Source organism: Leucoraja erinacea, chromosome 3, assembly GCF_028641065.1.
Source record: "Leucoraja erinacea ecotype New England chromosome 3, Leri_hhj_1, whole genome shotgun sequence".
NCBI classification, from domain to species: Eukaryota; Metazoa; Chordata; class Chondrichthyes; order Rajiformes; family Rajidae; genus Leucoraja; species Leucoraja erinaceus.
The window spans coordinates 33301115-33321484 of record NC_073379.1 but is presented as its reverse complement, the minus strand read 5'-3'; the positions used below and the strand labels follow the sequence as shown (position 1 = coordinate 33321484).

Genomic DNA, 20370 nt, shown 5'->3' with positions numbered 1-20370 from the left:
ATCTTGGAATTTTCTCTCCATCAGCACGTTGGGAACACCTTCACCAGAAGGACGGCAGTGGTACAAGAATGCATCTCCACTTTCTCTGGGGTATTTGGGAATGGATAATAATCGCTGGTCTTGCCAGCTATACCCTGATCCCCAAAATGATTGAAGTTAAATAGCTGCACTCACTAAGATTACCAAGATAGGATCCTAGCTGACTTGCAATGGCCAGATGGGCAAACATGACCAACTGAATTAGGGTAAATAACCCCAAACTCTTCAGGTACTGAGCTGAGAGCTTTCAGTTGTTTCAGTAAGAAATTAAGAGTCAGTGAATAAATAAACAGACTACATTAATGATAGAACAAAGAAAGCTGGAGTAACTCAGCGGGACAGGCAGCATCTCTGGAGCGAAGGAATGGGTGACATTTCGGGTCGAGACCTTTCTTCAGACCAGCATCTGGATTAAACCAGCATCTGCAGTTCCTAGGTACAGACAGAAGACGGTCTTGACCGAAACGTCACTCATTCCTTTTCTCCAGAGATGCTGCTTGTCCCGCTGAGTTACTCCAGCAGTGCATGCACATCTCCTTCCTACAGAGTACATTAATGTTTCAGTTTAATTTGGGGCATAATTTTCTCTTTATTCTCTTCCATCTCCTCTTTTCCCCAGAATCACAATCCAACTAGGAATGAAAGCTTTTGTGAAAGACCTTCTTGTGCCAGTCTCAGTACAATGGGGAAAAGGTCACATCTAGAAACCTGAATCATTCTGTACATTCAGTTATTGCATCTGTCATGACTCATTTGGAGAGCTTTCTAATTATTCCCACTTCTCTGTTCCTTCTTCAGTTTGTTTTAACCTTCAAGTGCATTTCTTACCTCCTTTTGAAAGTTACTGCTGAAGCTGCTTCCATGATCTTTTCAGATACAACGTTCCAGCATAATAATTTGCAGTGTTATAAACTAAATATTCTTTCCCCTCAGTTGTTTTACCACCGATGAACTCTGGTTCAAAAACAATTTTGCATTGGAAAAAGTTTCTTCTCATCTATTCTATTAAAACCTAATGTTTGCGGAAAGGTTTTCAAACTTTGTGATGTTCAGCTACAAAACCAGGTAAATGAGAAGAGACGTTATTCATTCAATTGGAGAAATAGAGGTAAATCTTGAGCAAGCCAAACTGTACTTAGTTTAGTTTCGTTCAGAGATACAGCATGGAGACAGGCCCTTTGGCCCACCGAGTCCACGCCGACCAATGATCCCCACACACATTAACACTATCCTACACACGCTATGGACAATTAACACATACACCAAGCCAATTAGCCTATGGTACATACGTGTACATCTTTGGAGTGTGCGAGGAAACAGAAGATCTTGGAGGGAACCCACGTGGTCATGTGAAGAACGTACAAACTTTGTACATACGGCACCCGTAGGCAGGATCGAACCTGGGTCTCCGGTGCTGCAAGCACTGTAAGGCAGCAATTCTACTGCTGCACTACCATGTACTCACTGGAAAATTGAATTGTGCACAAAAATCTCCATATGCATTGCAAGCCACTTCTGCATATTTAGAAGAACAAGCTAGCAATATCCTTTATCCAGGTGTAATACATGTATTACACAGATAAAAAGCCCTGGCTATTGTTTGACATTCCTTCTGCATTCTTGGTTTACCTTGATGTATTCAATTGACGTCCATATAGAAAACTAGGTTTAGAAAGTAATTAGCTTGAAAGATAAAATGCTGCAGGTTGAAAATCTGTAATAAAAACAGCGAGTTTTGGAAATATTCCACAGATCATTTGGCATGTGTGGAAAGAGAACCAGAGCTAATATTACTGGTTGATGACCTCTCATCAGAACTGCTTCCTTGGATGTAAATTTGGAAGGGTGATCTATTGTTTGAATGACCTAGCTAATTACTATGGTTCGTTTAAACCCCTTTCTCACGGGGCGACTTGACACAAGAGTTAACCAGAGTTGAACATCGTGGGAACCTCTTGCGATAACCGTACGGCATTCGTGGACCACCGTGGACCACCGTGGCGCTAACGGCAGGTACTCGTGTAACTTGGTGACTCGGGAGAAAATTCAAACAAGCTTGAATTTCTCCAAGAGTGACTTGTACACTTGTGGTTGAACATTGCAACATTATATGCACATAGTGGCCAGTGCGATATCCGTACTGACTCTTGCGTGTACCGTGTGAACTCTTGCGAACGGTGGACCCGGAAGCTGGACAGAGGCGACAGAAGGTGAGTAAAAATTGTCTTCTGTGGGATTGAATTAAAAAAAATAAAGATTTGCATCCGCATATGGACATCAACTTATTCATGAGTTATGTTAATGAGATTCAAGAAAATAACTATAATCTTTAAAAGGGACTTTACTGAAAGGTCCCGCATTTTTATGGTGCTTGAGAAATTTTTCACACGTACTTCTTTGAGAGATACAGCTCGGAGTCCTCGCTGACCAGCGATCGATGCCTTTCCGAAGCAGGGTCCGGAACGCTACCAATCAATGTTCTCCAGAGACCCGTGTAAAGGAGTGAACTGCACATGCTGGTTTAAAACGAAGACAGACACAAAAAGCTGGAGTAACTCAGCGAGTCAAGCAGCATCTCTGGAGAAAAATAGGTGATGTTTCGGGACGAGACACATCTTCAGACTCAATTCCGATTAGGATATCTGAAGAAGGGTTCCGATTCGAATCGCCACCTATTCTTTTTCTCCAGAGATGTTGCCTGACCCATTGAGTTACTCCAACATTTTGTGTCTGTGTTCACTATGAAGATTGAATTATTTAATTTTTTTAGGTAACTTACCTCTCTCTCTCTCCCCCCCCCCCACCCCCTCCCCCCCCCCCCCCTCCCCCCCCCCCCCCCCCCCCCCCCCCCCCCCCCCCCCCCCATGCAGTAAATGTTGTTTAACCAGTCCAAGGTTTGCAACGCTGGTTCCCTCTTGGGATCACACTATCTCTAGCCAACATTTGGCCTATCAGGGAACCAAATGTAGACATAAAGTGCTGGAGTGACTCAGTGGGTCAGGCAGCATCTCTGGAGGAAAGGGTTAGGCGACATTTTGGGTCGGGACCCCTCTTCAAAATACCCTGCTGAGATCATCTGTTGTTGGCCCTGATTTGACCCGGTCTTTTCTTGCTTCCAGTTCCCCCCTACAATCATCCCGAAGAAGGGTCCCGACCAAAAATAGAATCAATTCCTTTTCTCCAGAGATGCTGCTTGGCCCGCTGAGTTACTCCAGCATTTTGTGTCTAACTTGCTGATTCAGACAGTTTATGATTATCAAGGATTTTGAGCTGACTCTTTACCCTGAAACACACGTTGGAAATTTAAACTTGGGCGCAACTAACATCGTCTTACTACCGTGGGAACACTTTAACTCAGCAGGCAGGCAGCATTTAATTGTTGCTCCCTTCAGTTTCCCAGGGGGTCGGGACGGGACTGGAGTTGGGAGAGAAAGGTGGGGGAGTCGAGGGAGAGGAGGGGGAGACAGATGGGGGTGTCTTCATTTACTGGCGGCGGGTGTCTGTCACTGAAACAGGCAGGTGAGATTTCACATCCACCTTGTGTGTGCCTCTCTCTCTCTCCCTCCCTCCCTCACACAGGCTGAGAGACTCTGCCTCTGTGAGTGTACGTCTCTTTCTCCCCCTCTCCCACACACAGTAAGACCGAGGTACTGTGCTCAGTCCATCTGTGTCTCCCACATACACAGTAAAACTCTGCTTTGTGTGTGTATATACGTCTCCCCTCATTTCTCCCCCTCCCTCCCATCATTTGTGCCACGTGATGATTTAATTAAACTTGACAGTTTACAATGTCTTTCAAGATTTAATGGGAAAGCTCGGGAGACAGACAAGTCACTGGCACAAATAACAGAAATGCCGAGTACCGTGGGAACTCTTTGTCTACCCCCGCGTTATATCGTGTGATATCGTGCTAGACCACGACCACTTCACTCTGTTTACATCTTGCGTCTAGTCGCCCCGTGTGAAAGGCCTATTATACGCTTCTTCTGCCCCAGACACTGGAATGTCCAACTCCCAATATCCTGTTCTCTCAACTTCTGGTTTTCCACTCTTGCCACCATCACCCATAAATCTCCTTTGCTATCTTCCACCTTCATTCAACTTGTAGCCCCAATTTCCCACTCCTAACCCATATGTCTCCCAATCTTATTTATTTGTTCGTCCCAATTCCTCTATCTCAGCCTTGACAAAGACTGATATCCCCACACATTATCCCATTCCTGCCATTGACCAGGTATAAATGTGGTATCAATAGTGACCAGCTTTCTATTTCCTCACCTGTGGCATTCCAACTTGGTGACCATCAGTTCTGAGCTCTGATAACAACAATGCCAGGATACAGGGTACAAATTTGACTAAAATAAAGCTCTGACAAGCATGTAACTCTAAACATTTTACCTTGTTAGATTATATTGGGTTAAATAATTAAAGAAGTGAATGGCCTCACTTACATACAAGCTTCCAGTTACGTTGAATGATTAGCTTGGTTAATATTCTCTTTAATCTCTAATATCCAGATTTATTCCCAATGCTAACAACTCTTCTGTCAGTAGCACCCTCCCACTGTGAAACGATAACAGAACGGACCCAATAAACCTCAACAGATTAAACTGTCTCATGATGTATTCAAAAGAAAGTTAAATATAGCTCTTAGGGCTAACGGAATCAGGGGATATGGGGAGAAAGCAGGAACGAGGTACTGATCATATTGAATGGCCGTGTTAACTCAAAAGGCCGAATGGCCTACTCGTGCACCTATGTTTCTACGTTTCTATCTCACACTGATTCAGTTCCTCAGCACAGGGGCTGCCATGTTCAATCATGAGGAAATTAGCTCCGGCTGTGGTGAAAAACAACAACTTTTCTCGTTACGTTTGAAAAATCCTGAATGCAGTCGCAAATGCTGAGTGTTTGTGCATTGAATTTAACTTCATTCCCAGGCTCCGCTTGCTTAGAAGGGATTTGTACCTAATCCTCCAGCAGGGATGGTGTAATGCTCCAACTTAAAATGGATCGAATTTCATTTTATCCTATTTGGTGATAGACTAGAATAATGTGGAGAAAATGAAAGGGATTCATTTCATTGGATGCTGTGGTTTAGCTGTTTGATTAAACTCCGATTCTAATTTAGATTTTGGATACCTTTGAAATTCATATAATCCATTTGAGATTTGTAGAGACAAGTTTGCATGTAAACATGTTTAATCTCTGCCTTTTTTAATGGACCTTCTCACATTATACATTATACACAGCTCGTGATTTTGTGACTCCGGAATTCTTCAATGTTTTCCCATGCGATTGCAAAGAAATGTATGGGATTGGGATAGGGGGCTCTTGTCAGTGTGGTTCAGATCACAGAGCAAGTTGTAATTGGCGGGTGAGGCCCAAAGTGAATATTTCAAACGAGCAGATCAAACAGGAGCTTAGGTTGAAAAGGCATTAGATTCTTGTCAGCAGTTGAGGTAAGTTCAGCCCTTTAGCCACATGATTTAACCCTTAAAGAAAAATCAATTCCTGTGTCATTAAAAAAATAAACATTCAGGCAATGTTAGTACTGCAATTGATACAGTATACTGTATACTTTTTGTTTGTTTGCAGCATGTGAAGGCACATTTCCAATATTTCTTGTCCATCTATAAAATTAGCAGTTGATTAAGATTCAAACTCCATTGCTGTGACTACATCACATATAAGCCAGAAGGGGTAAAGATGACAATCTAACGGACAGGAGTGAACCATGCGGACATCCACAGCAAGCTGATAGTTTCATGGTTGGTCACTGAGGAAAGCTTTAATGCAGGATTTATTTCATGACTTGAATTTAAATCCTTCACCTGCCAATCCATGTCCCTGCATCAATGGTCTGGTCTGCTGGTTGCTAGATGATAGCTTAACCATTCCATAGAAAACCTTCAAGGCACTGTATGTGACCAGAGCCACCAATGCATTTTCCCTCATAGGCACATATGACCATTGCAGAAACTAAAGAAGGGTGCAATGTGCTCACATTTTGTCTGAACTCATAGAGTAATAGGGGTTTTAGGCAAAATGCACATCCAATTGCACCAAAGAATATTTATGATTATGAAGACATCAGGGCGCGAACATTGGGTGAGAGTTGGGAGTGAGAAATTGCAAGAGACCAAGCCCGAGGGATCATAGTGACTGAGGGGGTGGGAGCGTGTGGGAGGGTATGGGAGGGGGAGGGGAAAGGTATGGGAAGGGGGGAGGGTGCGTGCGGGAGGGGGGTAGGGTGTGGGAGATGGGGGATGGTGTGGGAGAGGGAGAGGGTGTGGGAGGGGGAAAGGGCATGGGAGGGGGGTGTCCCCCATCCCATTGGTATTTAGCTTTTGTATTTTTCATCTTGAAATTGTGCAATCTGGTGGATAATGTAGCATGTCTTTTAACTTGCACTTGAATGCAATATTTATGCTTTAAATTGGATTAGCTATCAATAAGATTAGGCTAAATTCCACAGTAGAGCCAGGCTCTGACTAACAGATGCAGCACATGAATGATCTTAGTGTATTCATGTATGGAAATCAGATTATAATCAAGCACGTGGCCCATGTTGACCAACCTGGGTCTCGCTGCACACCTGGTACTACTCCTGAACCTGACTCCAGTTGCATTATTTCTCTCATTCCTGACCTTGAGTCCAGCCTTACACCTGGCCCCCTATTCTACCCTAATCATAGCTGCTTACCTGCTTAGGTTACCAACACTCCCATTGTCCCAACTTTGACTGCACACCTAGTACTATTCCAGACCTTGACTCTGCATTTGGCCTTGCTCCTAGCCCCTCGGCACTGAAAATATATCTGACCCACACATAAAGCCACATATCTGACCCCCTGGACTTAACCTATTACGTTCAATTCCACAGGTGCTTAACTAATGCGGTCATCTTTTATGGGGCACTTCACAGACCAAATTTAAAAATCTCCTCCCTGCATAGGAGTCCCGACTTTTTCCCTGTCGGGTCTCCGTTGTCATTGGGGCCTAGCACCGTGGAGTGGCCTCCAACTGGAATGCCCTGGGGGCTCCAGTCGCTGAGCCTGTGGAGCTGCGGACATACCATCGTGGGGCTGGCCGGCTTCGGAGCTTGGGGAGTGGTGGTGGCTCGCTGCTGTGGCCCGACTGCAGAGCTCAGAGGCTCCAGCCGCAGGTCCGGTGGACTGTGATATCGGGAGCTCGCGGGTCCGGGTGGGAGACCGCTTTTCGGAGCTCCCGCAACGCAACTTCTCCAGTCCGCGTCACGGAGTTGGAACGACACGGAGCGGAGCCTCACATCGCCCGGCACAGCTTTAATGGCCTCGGGACATTCGAACTCACGCCGGGGGCTCCAACTTTGAGCCATTTAGACCTGGAGTGGGGACGTACATCACCCCGCACAGCCTTAATGGCCATGGGACTTACCATCACCCGCCTGGGGCTTCAACATCGGGAGAAAAATTGCGCACAGGGGAGAGAAAAGACTTTGCCTTCCATCACAGTGAGGAGGAGATTCACTCTGATGGATGTTTGTGTGAATTGAATTGTTTGTGTGTCTTGTAGGAATTGTTGTTTGTATGGCTGTAGAAACAGAGTTTCGTTTGAGCCTCACTGAGGTTCAAATGACATTGAATAAACATTGTATTGTATTGTATATTCTATTTAATGTGATCTTGAGAGTACATTATATTTCCTGTGGTGTTCAAAACACAATGATAAAAAAAAAGATCTTTGTTTTGATTGCACCTACCAACATGCATACATTATTATATTACAATTAATATGTACCGAGGGCAAAATTTTGTTCCAATGCTCCTCATTCCCAATTACATGTACATTGAAGTGATTGAAAGTGAAGTTTAAATGGCATGAAAAAATAAAACCTCCGGAATGGATGATATTCATTACGTGGTTGGTTGGAGTCAGAATCAGCACAATTACTGAATTAAACTTTGAATCTTCAGATGTTCTTGTTCAAGCAAAAACTAAAGACAAATAATAACCTCCTCACACATTCCCCTGCACGTATCTCTGTCACTCCTTTAAAATATACCCCTTCTTTGAGCAAGCTCTTAAACATCGCATCTGAATCAGTTTCCATCTGATTACACTCCTTGAGGATGTTCAACTACGTGTTCAATTAATAAAACAACGAGATTGGGGACATTTCTATTCAACCTGTCAAAGGCATTTGGGGGGGGGGGGGGGGGGGGGGTAGAAATAGTCAGTGAGGTAAACAAACATAATAGTTGAGTGGCAAATGACAATAGTGCTACCTTCCCAATATTTAACTGAAGGAAATAATGGGTTATCGGGGCTGTATGTTTTGACAGACAGCCTGACATCTTGCATGTGATTTTAATGTTACACTTATCCCATCCCCTTGAATATTCCAGATTAATAAATTAAGGTTTTGTCAACTCATTACAAATCAGGCTAATTACAAATGACAACTGGCCTTAGTTCCCCGCTCACATCTGGCAGTGCTGTCTGTCTGAACCAGGGACCACGGAGCGTTTTTCAAAGTGGGGGGGGGGCTGAACGATCACTGATTATTGGCTTTGGGGGTACCTGGTGAGGGAATGGAGCGATCAAATGAGGGGAGGGTGTGAGAGTCCCACGGTAGGGACATTTGAAATGTCATGTATTAAAATCATGTTTTAGTGCATTGTAGAAGTATGATTTGAATGTTTTTTGTTTGAAGTATTTTTAAGAGGTAACTTTTTAAGGGGTAACTTTTTCCACACAAAGGGTGGTGGGTGTATGGAACAAGCTACCAGAGGAGGTAGTTGAGGCAGGGACTATCCCAACATTTAAGAAACAATTAGACTAATACATGAATAGGGCAGGTTTGGAGGGATAAGGACCAAAAGCAGGTAGTGTAGCTGGGACATGTTGGTGGGTGTGGGCAAGTTGGGCCGAAGCGCATGTTTTCACACCGTATCACACTATGACTACATTATACCTCCACCATGCATGAATGCTTCAAAATCAAGTGGTCGACTTTTATTTCCATATACTCAAGCATAAAAACATAGAAAATACGTGCAGGAATAGGCAATTTGGCCCTTCGAGCCAGCACTGTCTTGAAAACATCCAGTGAATTGGCCTCCACTGCCTGTGGCAGAGAATTCCATAGATTCACAACTCTCTGGGTGAAGAAAATTTGTCCTCATCTCAGTCCTAAATGGCCTACTCCTTATTCTTAAACTGTGACCCCTGGTTCTGAACTCCCCCAACATCGGGAACATTTTTCCTGCAGTTACAGCAAGTGAAAATCTAGCAGGCAAGCAGGATGCTTTCGCCAACCACCCCCATTTGAAAGCCACTATCTTCCACTGCTTCTACCCAGTGCTTGATACCTACTTCCAGCAGCCAGCAGCCAGGGCGAATTCGGCACAGAGACTCTCACGGCAGCGGCGCAATTCTTCCGACGGCTCGGGACCTTTGCACTGAGGGTGCTCCATAGCCGGACCTTCAGAGAGCTACTCGCGAGCCCGGCAAACACTCGCCAGCACCGGCTCCCTGTCCACACCTGCCCCCGCCACTGCTTCTGCTTCCATCCCTCCCTCCGCCACAAGGCTGTCATCCCGAGATCTCTTCACAGCAAGTACTTCGACATTGTCCATGGGGGCCATCCCACTGCAGAAATAACCCTTCATCATGCGAAAAGCATGCTGTTCTGTCCAGACATAGCTAACTACATTCTAGGGAAGTCTGCTGCCTGCCCGATCTGCAATAGCTTGACCCCGCACCAACAGAAACAACCACTTCTCCCACACCTTACGCCAGACTTACCCTGGTCCACAGTAGCAGCCGACATCTTCGAGTGGCACGGCCAACAATACCTGATTATAGCCGATTCCTACTCAGGATAGTTTGAAATTGACTGAAGTAGCCCAACCTCAGCCATGGTCATTCAGAAACGAACTTGCCACTTCTCTGTCCACGTAGCCCCCCTATAGCTACTCTCAGACAATGGACCTGAGTTCTCCAGTCAGCTCTTCAGGGATTTCACGAGAAACTGGGACTCTCACCACACAACCAGCAGCCCCGAGTACCCGCAGTTTAACAGCCTAGCTGAGCGCGTGGTAAAAAGTACAAAAGAACTAATGGAACGCTCACACAGGGCCGGCTCTGATGTTTATCTTGACTTGCTCAACCTACGGAACATCATCCGCGACCTCTCCTTGGATCTGCAGCCGAACAGTGAACCCGCTCCACTCAGCCCATGGCCAAGCAACTACTAGAACCACAAGTTTGTGCACCATCAGATATCCAGTCTCAGCTCCAACGCCGCTGCAACATACAAAGAAATATACTACGATATAACCAGTTCTCCGCATCAACCGCCCAACAAGAGACAGGTTGTCCATTTGCGGTCACTCCGAGGTTACGACTGCCTCAGTGTCATTCTGGGGTCCATCGCAGAACCACGCTCATATTTGGCCAATATTGGTCAACGGCATTTATCGGTGAACCCGCCAACACCTCCTTTCAGTTAATGAACCAGCACCTCCCCGTCCATACCCAGACCAGCCTGCCAATATTCCCTCACGATCTGCGAATGCTGCTCCTGCGATTCCTCTGCCGGTGCCAGCGCCATCCCTGCCTTCCCTGGTGCCCCAATCTCCACCAATGTCTTCTACTCTGCGTTCACCCCATATGGGACTTACTTCCCCAGCCAAGGATGAGGTGTTTGTTGCAGGTTATTATCGTACACGTGCAGGTCGTGCCTGTAAACCAAACCTGCTATTTGGGAAATTTACTGTCTATACCTGAACTGTGCATAACCTGTTTAGTTTTATGTGCTCTCATAGGCAGTAAAATAATAAATGCTGCACCTTATACTAGTGTTTTATATATGCTCCACTAACCACTATGTATGCTTTACTTCTTTAAGAGGAAGGATATTGATTAACCCTTATTAATTCATGCCATTCATAACCCTCACCGCACATGTGCATGCCACCCTTTACATGGTATTACGGTACTACACAAAGACTCTCTCTCTCTATCGCTCACAAGCCAGTGAAGCCAGACGTGAGCAGCTGGCTGTTTGAATGTTCCTGTTTGCATAATAGAATAAAGTTGGATTTCACCATGTGTGTGCATTTCATACGGGTCCCCAATAAACAGCTACCATAGGTGAATTATCAAATTATTCCTGTTATAGTATGCAATGGAAAGTTATTATTTTATCTATGAACTTTATTTTATCAGTTTCTCATAGGTGATTTGATCTGTAAGGGCTTTTGATCTTTCCTGTACAATGATATAACTGTAGTGCATTATTCTGCCATGACTCATAATTTTAATCACTTTCATTGAGCAGGCTGGATTATTTTACTTGAACATTTGAAGTTAAGATGGAATTTGTGGATGAACAGACATAGAAATAAAGCAAGATAATATAGCTAGGGTTCAGATCAGTCATGGTCTAAATTGCAGAGGAGGCATAGTCTATATTATTAAAAGTCTGATCTTGACCACAGGCTTGAGTGACTGCGCCGCCAGCCCAAGAATCTATTCAGCCCACAATGGCCATACTAGCTCTCTGGAAACCAGTCCCTTCAGCCCACAACACCCATACTAGCACTCCAGAAACCCCCCTCCTCCCCCCCCCATAAAATCACAGGTCCTATTTTAACTCATCATCACTCTCCAGCAATAACTATATACCCTAATTATCTGAATATCTAAACATTTATTTTACTCTGTTTTGAATATGCTCAGAGACTGTCTTCACAACCTCCTTGGGTAGAGAATTCCAAAAAAGAAATGTCTCCTTGTATCAGTCCTATATGGCCACATTACTTTTGAGCCCTTGACTCCTGGTTTTTGTGACCTCTGCCATGGGAAACAAAGCCCTTAAGAATATTTTATATTACCTTATATTTCATGTTTTTTGCTTGCAAACATAATTGTGCAATGCGTTGAGATTGCTTGCTGAACAATGGTGGTACATCAATGTGGGCTGTAATTATTACTGCCTACTTGGTCCTGGTGCTCTCATCTGTTGTGCCTCAACACAGCACTCAGATGGTGGTGCAGGGACCAATGCTGTCATATGCAATCTATGGATTTTATGAAAAGTTCCACAATAAGTACACATGTAGTTTCGTCAGATCATGTCCCTCTCTGGTTCCTATTACATTATGAAGAAGTTCTTAAACTCATTATAGGTCCTTCCTTCGAGGATACTGATGGGAAATTCGAATGACAATTGAATAACATATTAAATCAAACACATGAACCAGCACACTGTCCCCATTGAGAAAATGGTAAAATATTACTGTTTAATTTGTTGGACACTTGAAAGTCAACCACGTCATTGCTAATCTGTTTATTTAAAAAAATCTCCTCAATAAACAGAGTTTTTGTTGAATAAGGTTGTTTGCTGTTAAAACTGATGACTTCATAAAACAGTATAACTTTAATGATTTAATAAATCATTGCTGCAGCACTTGGCAAATTAACTGATCCCTTTGGTACCATTTAGCTGCATTATTACAATATTTAAAATTAACTCCACAGGAATTTCATGAAAAAATAATAAATATATTTTGGAAACAACTCAAGAAGCGCTATTGAAATAATTAGCCATGAATTTAGTGAAATTGTCAGCATCCACCCATTACAATGAAAAACTGACAGAAATCTCCAGCACCTAAACAAATGCAGTTTAAAATGAAAATCTTGATGTTGCAGTCAGTGATAACCAACATCCTCAGCTGTATTGTTGAATGTTTTTGCAGATGATTGACCAATATTTTGCAGATTATCTTGATTGCAAAATCTATGAAAGTATTAATTGTTGCTCAATAAAATGTAACTTATTATCACCAAATTCATGTTTGAACAATCTCTCATGCCTTGGAAAAATCATTGATTTTATGCATCGAGCTTAATTCTATCAGAATAACACAAAATGTTAGATGCTGGAAAAACAAAAAATGATGGAAACACGCATCAAATTAAGCAGGTAGAAATAAAAGCTGGAGAAACTCAATGAGTGTGGCAGCATCTATGGAGCGAAGGAATAGGGGGTGTTTCAAGTCAAGACCCTTCTTCAGACCGATACGATACGATACGATGGCACTTTATTGGCAGACCGTGGTCTAAAATTTGTTTTTGCATACAGCCATACAATAAAATAAAGAACACAACACACAATGGAGTCCAACATAAAACATCCCCACACAGCAGAATCAAAAAGTTTCCCACTGTGAGGGAAGGCACCAAAGTCAGTCATCTTCCTGATGTTCACTCGTGATCAGGGCCTCCGGAGCCCTCCGCAGTTGCCGCTACGGGCGGCCCGCTCCTCAGGCCCGCTCGCCGGGATGATGGAACTCCGACGTTGGAACGGGAGGCCGACATCAGCGGCTTGGATCTCTGAAGCGGCCGCTACCCACCGGAGTCTGCGGCTCCCGAAGCCCCCGGCTCGCACCGGGTGGAGATTCATGCTGGCGGCCCTCGGCAAAGGGCCCCAGGGACTGCATGGTGATGTTCAGCACTGCCCGCACTGGGAGCTCCGCGATACCACAGCTCCACGATGTTGACGCTGCAGGAGCTTCAAACGGTGATCCAAGTAGATCCAACTGGTGAATCCAGCGCCGCGCCACCGCTGCAGAAGCTCTGGTCTGGCCGCCAGTCTCAAGTAGGAAAGGCCGCTCCAAGCCAGCTGGTCGGCTGCAAGGTGGGGGTCGAGGACGCGACCCGGATAAATAGTCGCATCCTCGCCATGAAGCGACTGGGAAGCGGTTTCCCCCTTACCCTACCCCCCTCCCTCACATAATAAACTAAAGGAGTCTCCCAAACAAATTATTTAGACAATCTAAAATTTAAAAAAAGATAGAAAAAAACGGACAGGCTGCAGGCAGAGGCTGCTAGCAGTGCAGCGCCCCCTTCTGTGATGGGGGGGGGGGGGGGGGGGGGGGGGGGGGGGGGGGGGGGAGGGAGAAAGCAAGGACTACCTGAAATTGGAGGTCAATGTTCATACTGTTGGGGTGTAAACTACCCAAGCAATATATGAGGTCCTGTTCCTCCAATTTGCGGTGGGACTCACTCTGGCCATGGAGGAGGCTCAGGACAGAAAGGTTGGATTCGGAATGGGAGGGGGAGTTGAAGTGCTGAGCCACCGCGTTGCTTATTGCGAACTGAGCGGAGGTGGTGAGCGAAGCGATGTCCAAGCCTGCGCTTGGTCTCAGCGATGTAGAGAAGTTGACACCTGGAACAGCGGATGCAAGAGATGAGGATGGAGGAGGTGCCGGTGAACCTATGCCACACCTGGAAAGACTGCTTGGGTCCTTGGATGGTTTCAAGGGGGTAGGTAAAGCGACAAGTGTATCATTTCCTGTGGTTGCAAGGGAAAGTACCAGGGGATGGGGTGGTTTGGGTGGGAAGGGACAAACTGACCAGGGAGTTATGGAGGGAACGATCTCTGCGGAAAGCAAAAAAAAGGGGAGGAGATGGGAAGATGTGGCCAGTGGTTGGATCCCGTTGGAGGTTGCGAAAATGTTGGAGGATTATATGTTGTATGCGACGGCTGGTAGGGTGAAGGTGAGGACAAGGGGGACTCTGTCCTTGTTACGAGTAGGGGGATGGGAAGTGAGAGCAGAGCTGCGGGATGTAGCGGAGACCCTGGTGAGAGCCTCATCTGTAGTAGACGTGATGAACCCACAAATTCCCTAAAGAATGAGGACATCTCTGATGCCCTGGTTGGAAGACCTTATCCTGGGTGCAGATGCGGCATAGACGGAGGAATTGGGAGTAGGGGGATGGAGTCCTTACAGGAACCAGGGTGAGAAGATGTCTAGTCCAGATAGCCATGGAAGTCAGTGGGTTTGTAGAAGATTAAGCAGCATATGTGGAGAAAGAAACACAACTAAAGGAAAATATTGGATGGGGAAATGGGGTGATAATGAAAAATATGAATTTCAGGATGTGTTTTGCATGAAAAGTTCTGACTATTTATAGGATAGCTTATAATTGGAAGTGGAGCCAAAATGATCTTATCGTAGGTCATCAACCTCCCTCCAGTTGCTGCTCAAGGAATATGGGGAGAAGGCAGGAACAGGGTACTGATTGTGGATGATCAACCATGATCACATTGAATGGCTCGAAGGGCCAAATGGCCTACTCCTGCACTTATTTTATATGTTTCTGTGGCTTAATGAATATCCACACCTCCCACATCACATTTGCTTAAAAAAGTTTTCAAAATAATAAAACATTTTTCATTATTTTGTAGCCTGTTTAGGACATATATTAATATTTCAATCTTATACATAGGCCCTTGATTTATTTTCCTTTGTGAAATGTGTAGGTACATAAATCAAATTGGATTAACATTTGTTTTTTTCTGTAAACTACCTGCTTTGCCATTCTGTGATTATTTTTTATTCTGTTGGCTACCGAGCCAGCATGGTGATACAATTTATCTGCAGAAGACTCCTGACAGCAAGTCCCAAACGTAACGTAAAAACACACCGTAAGGGATCAAGTTTTTGAAATGCCATCGCACTAATTCAAACATCTGGAGCTATTGGTTTTACATATTTTTTAATAAATGCAGAAAATTAGGTCAAACTGCAAAATATCTCTATAGAATATATATTTATCCACACTGACAAATACCTTGTTCTTGATAAATGACGTTCATGATTTAACTTGAATCCCTTTTGGAAAATTATTATTGTTTCATTGTTCTGACTCCTTGGGTTTGTGATACTATGGTTTGGAAACGTCCTGCAGGTGAGAAACCCAGGAATGCTAACACGGCCGAAAGCAACTGTGAGAATATATCATCAGACATACTGGTGCAGAAACAACTCAAGACCAAACAGTGCATGTAAAAGGTGGGAAAAATCATGTTCCATACAGTATCCGTCCATCATTTTAAAGTTAAAATACTGCAGATGCAATTTGAAAAAAAGAAGCAGGAAATACAGGAAATATTCAGCAGGTCAGCCAGCATCGCTGGTGAGAAAAAGGGAGTTAATGTTTCAGCTTGAAGCCTCTTCATCATAGCTGGGATTGGAATAAAACATAGAAACATAGAAAATAGGTGCAGGAATAGACCATTCAGCCCTTTGAGCCAGCACCGTCATTCAATATGATCATGGCTGATCATCCAAAATCAGTACCCACCCGTTCTCCATATCCCTTGATTCCGTTAGCCCTAAGAGCTATATCTAATTCTCTCTTGAAAACATTCAGTGAATTGGCCTCCACTGCATTCTATGACGGAGAATCCCGCAAATTCACAACTCTCTGGGTGAAAAAGTTTTTCCTCATTTCAGTCCTAAATGGCCGACCCCTTATTCTTAAACTGTGACCTTTGGTTCTGGATTCCCCCAATGTCAGGAACATTTTTCCTGCATCGCCGGACCAATCCCTTAAGAATTTTAAATGTTTCTATAAGATCTCCTCTCATAGAAAACATAGAAACATAGAAACATAGAAATTAGGTGCAGGAGTAGGCCATTCGGCCCTTCGAGCCTGCACCGCCATTCAATATGATCATGGCTGATCATCCAACTCAGTATCCCGTACCTGCCTTCTCTCCATACCCCCTGATCCCCTTAGCCACAAGGGCCACATCTAACTCCCTCTTAAATATAGCCAATGAAGTGGCCTCAACTACCCTCTGTGGCAGAGAGTTCCAGAGATTCACCACTCTCTGCGTGAAAAAAGTTCTTCTCATCTCGGTTTTAAAGGATTTCCCCTTTATCCTTAAGCTGTGACCCCTTGTCCTGGACTTCCATAACATCGGGAACAATCTTCCTGCATCTAGCCTTCCCAACCCCTTAAGAATTTTGTAAGTTTTCTATAAGATCCCCTCTCAATCTTCTAAATTCTAGAGAGTATAAACCAAGTCTATCCAGTCTTTCTTCATAAGACAGTCCTGACATCCCAGGAATCAGTCTGGTGAACCGTCTCTGCACTCCCTCTATGGCAATAATGTCCTTCCTCAGATTTGGAGACCAAAACTGTACGCAATACTCCAGGTGTGGTCTCTCATCCATCTAAAGGGCCTGTCCCACTTGGGCGTCATTTGTGTGTCACACAGGTAGCGCGTGAGGATTTTGAGAAACCCAAAATCCTGGGGTGCTGCGCACGACAGCGCATCACTGCCTATGCCACCACGTCTTACCACGCGCCATGTGCGTAATGCACACCACTCACACGTCGTGCTTCGTGACACGTAAATTATGTCGCATAAATTACACGTAAATAATGCCCAAGTGGGCCAGGCCCTATAATTCCAGTGAATATAAGCATACTCGATCCATTCTTTCAAATTCCTCCCACTATATTTTATCTAATGCGATGAATATATTCATACCATTCGCCTTCATGTGTTTATCATCCTCCACGTTAGTGTCTCTATACAACTTCACCTCAACTACTCCTGGAGGAAATGAGTTCTGCATTCTCATGACTTTCTAAATTTTTTGTAATTCTGCATTGGATTTACTAATGACTATCTTTTACTGTATCTGTAGCTCCTGCACTTGTTACATGCTATATATTTATTCACTTATGATATTTTTGTAATACTCGCTTCATTTAGTTTAGTTTAGTTTAGTTTTAGAGAACCAGCGTGGAAACAGGTCCTTCGGCCCACCATGTCCCCGCCGACCAGCGATCCCCGCACATTGACACTATCTAACACCCACTAGGGACAATTTTTACATTTACTAAGCCAGTTAACCTACAAACCTGTACGTCTTTGGAGTGTGGGAGGAAACCGAAAATGTTGGCGTAAATCTACGCAGATCACAGGGAGAACGTACAAACTCAGCCACCTGTAGTCAGGATCGAACTCGGGTCTCCGGTGCTGCATTCACTGTTAGGCAGCAGCTCTATCGCTGTGCCACCGTGACCACTAGTTAATACTCAAAATGGATTTCAAAATTGGGCCAGAGGTTTTGTGGCTTGCCAATAGTGATTAGTTGCAAAACTAGGACTGCGAGTACACTCTTCAGTATTTCACACCATTATGATAAATGGTTCTCTTGTGGCATCTGGGAGGTCTGGTGATTTTTCATTTCCTTTTCTCCAGATCCATCTCGAGCTTGACCCGTGCCACAGAACCACACAGATTTTGCTTTTGTTCAGAATTTGACAGCTTTATGGTTCACTCCCCACCCCTTTGTCCCTCAATGCCACTTCATAAAAGGGGCTTGTTTTTACACTTATAGGCCTGTCCAACTTAGGCGTTTTTTCAAGCGACTGGCAGCAACTGTCACGTTGCCGGCAGTCACCTGAAAAAATGGCAACTGGAACAGCGGCAGTCAGTGGAACACAAACACATACACACATACACACATCGCTTCCTTCACCAGCCCGTTATGCGGGCAGGGGACAGGGCAAGCGGGGGGAGCGCTCTCTAAAAAATCCACACAGTGCAAAGCCTAGGTGTGCCAAGACACACATGTAGGCAAGTCCTTTAAAAGAGGGGGGGCGAAGGATTGGAGAAGGAGTGGACCCAACTTTTAAGGAGCCAGAGATACACAGCTATGAAGCTCGGCGAACATTTAACATTACCAGTCGGTGACTGTGGCTTACAATTGTTTCCCCAATGTACGGTAAGTCCTTTAAAAGAGGGGGAGAGGGAGGGGGGAAGATGGGGGGGGGAGATGGTGGAGAAGATGGGGGGTAGAGAGGGGAGATGGGGGGAGGATGCAGGGGGAGAGTGGGGGGGAAGGTGGGGGGGAGAGGGAGGGGGGGGACGAGAGGGGGAGGACTGGGGGAGAGGGAGGGGGGGAACGAGAGGGAAGGGGAGGGGGGAAGGAGAGGGGGGGAAGAGAAGGGGGAAGAGAAGGGGGAAGAGAAGGGGGAAGAGAAGGGGGAGAGAAGGGGGAAGAGACGGGACGAGAGGGGGAGTGAGGAGGAGAGAGAGGAAGTAGGAGTGGAGACAACTTTTCAGGAGCCAGAGATACACGGCTGTGAAGCTCGGCAGACATTAACCTTACCGGTCGGGTATCCTTGGTTCTGAAAATTACTGCTTACATTTTATTTCCCTAATGAGCCCATGAAATGCACTGATCAGCACTGGCTACAACCTATGTGAACCTACGAGAACTTTCAACCTCCTGGCAACCCGCTAGGACCTCCTAGCGACCTACCTACGGCATGATAATTCTCGCTACTCTCCATGGCAGCTTAATTCTAGTCACCTCTAATTTTTCAGAATGTTGAAAAAAATTGCGGTGACCATAATGAGGCCGTGACTAGTTCCCAGAATGCGGGAACCCCTCGCAAACATGAAGGCGACTCCCCGGCAACTACCCACGAACATGTGGCAACCATGTGGGGACTGCATAGTCTCCTGCAGTCGCCTAAAAAGGTGCCTAAGTGAGACAGGCCCATTAGGGGAATCATTTTGGCTGATATCTTTGTGGACCAAACATCAGACATAAAATTTTCTCTCTCCTTCTCTGTCAAAATTAATGGGAGGGCTATAACCTTGGTGTGGCGGCACCTTGTGACAGTGGCTCAAGTGGAGTCTGTCTGTCTTTTCTTTCTTTTTGGCCTGTTAGGTGTATGTTTTTGGTTTTAGTTTTACTTTATTTTTAGCTGTGTATATGTGTGGGGGGGGGGGGGGAACACGTTTTAATCGCTTACCTTTTCCCTGTCAAGTTTCCGTTGTTGTTGGGGCCTAAGATCATGGAGCCAGCGGCCTCCAACTGGAATCGACCTGGGGCTCCAGTCGCAGAGCCTGCGGACTCACCATCGTGGAGCTGGCTGACTTCGGAGCTCGCAGCTGCGAGCCGACTTCGGAGCTTCGGAGGCTTCGGCTGCAGGCCCTGTGGACGGTAACATCAGCAGCTCGCAGGTCCCTGGTGGGAGACCGCATTTCGGAGCTCCCACAATGGCAACTTCGCCCGCCCGAACCGAGGGATTTAAATCGACCCGGAGCAAGGCTTTTCATCGCCTGGCATGGCTCGATGCAGCAATTTGACTGCTTGATCGCAGGAAAAGAATAAAGACCAGAGAACAGGGAAGAGGTAAGACTTTTGCCTTCCATCACAGTGAGGATGTGTTTGGAGATTTACTGTGATGGATATTTGTGTGGAATTATGTTAATTGTGTGTCCTTGTTTTTTTTGCTGTTATGACTGCAAGAACAAAATTTTGTTTGAACCTTGTTTGTTTGAATGACAATAAATGGCATTATATTCTATTCTATTTCATTCTAACCCAGCTGAGTCAAGGTTGGACATTTTTATGAAAATTGCCCTTGTGCAATGTGAAAACTTGATAACATTAATTCTTCTATTTAACATCACATACCTAGCTGGCTTGAACATATACTACACCTCATTAA

The 20370-nt window shown here is 45.0% G+C and overlaps 1 protein-coding gene across 2 annotated transcripts in view; it reads right to left on the bottom strand.

Annotated features, from left to right (window-relative positions):
- The window catches only part of lingo2 (leucine rich repeat and Ig domain containing 2), a 600622-nt gene that overhangs the window by 110848 nt on the left and 469404 nt on the right, over nucleotides 1–20370 (bottom strand). The window lies entirely within an intron of this gene.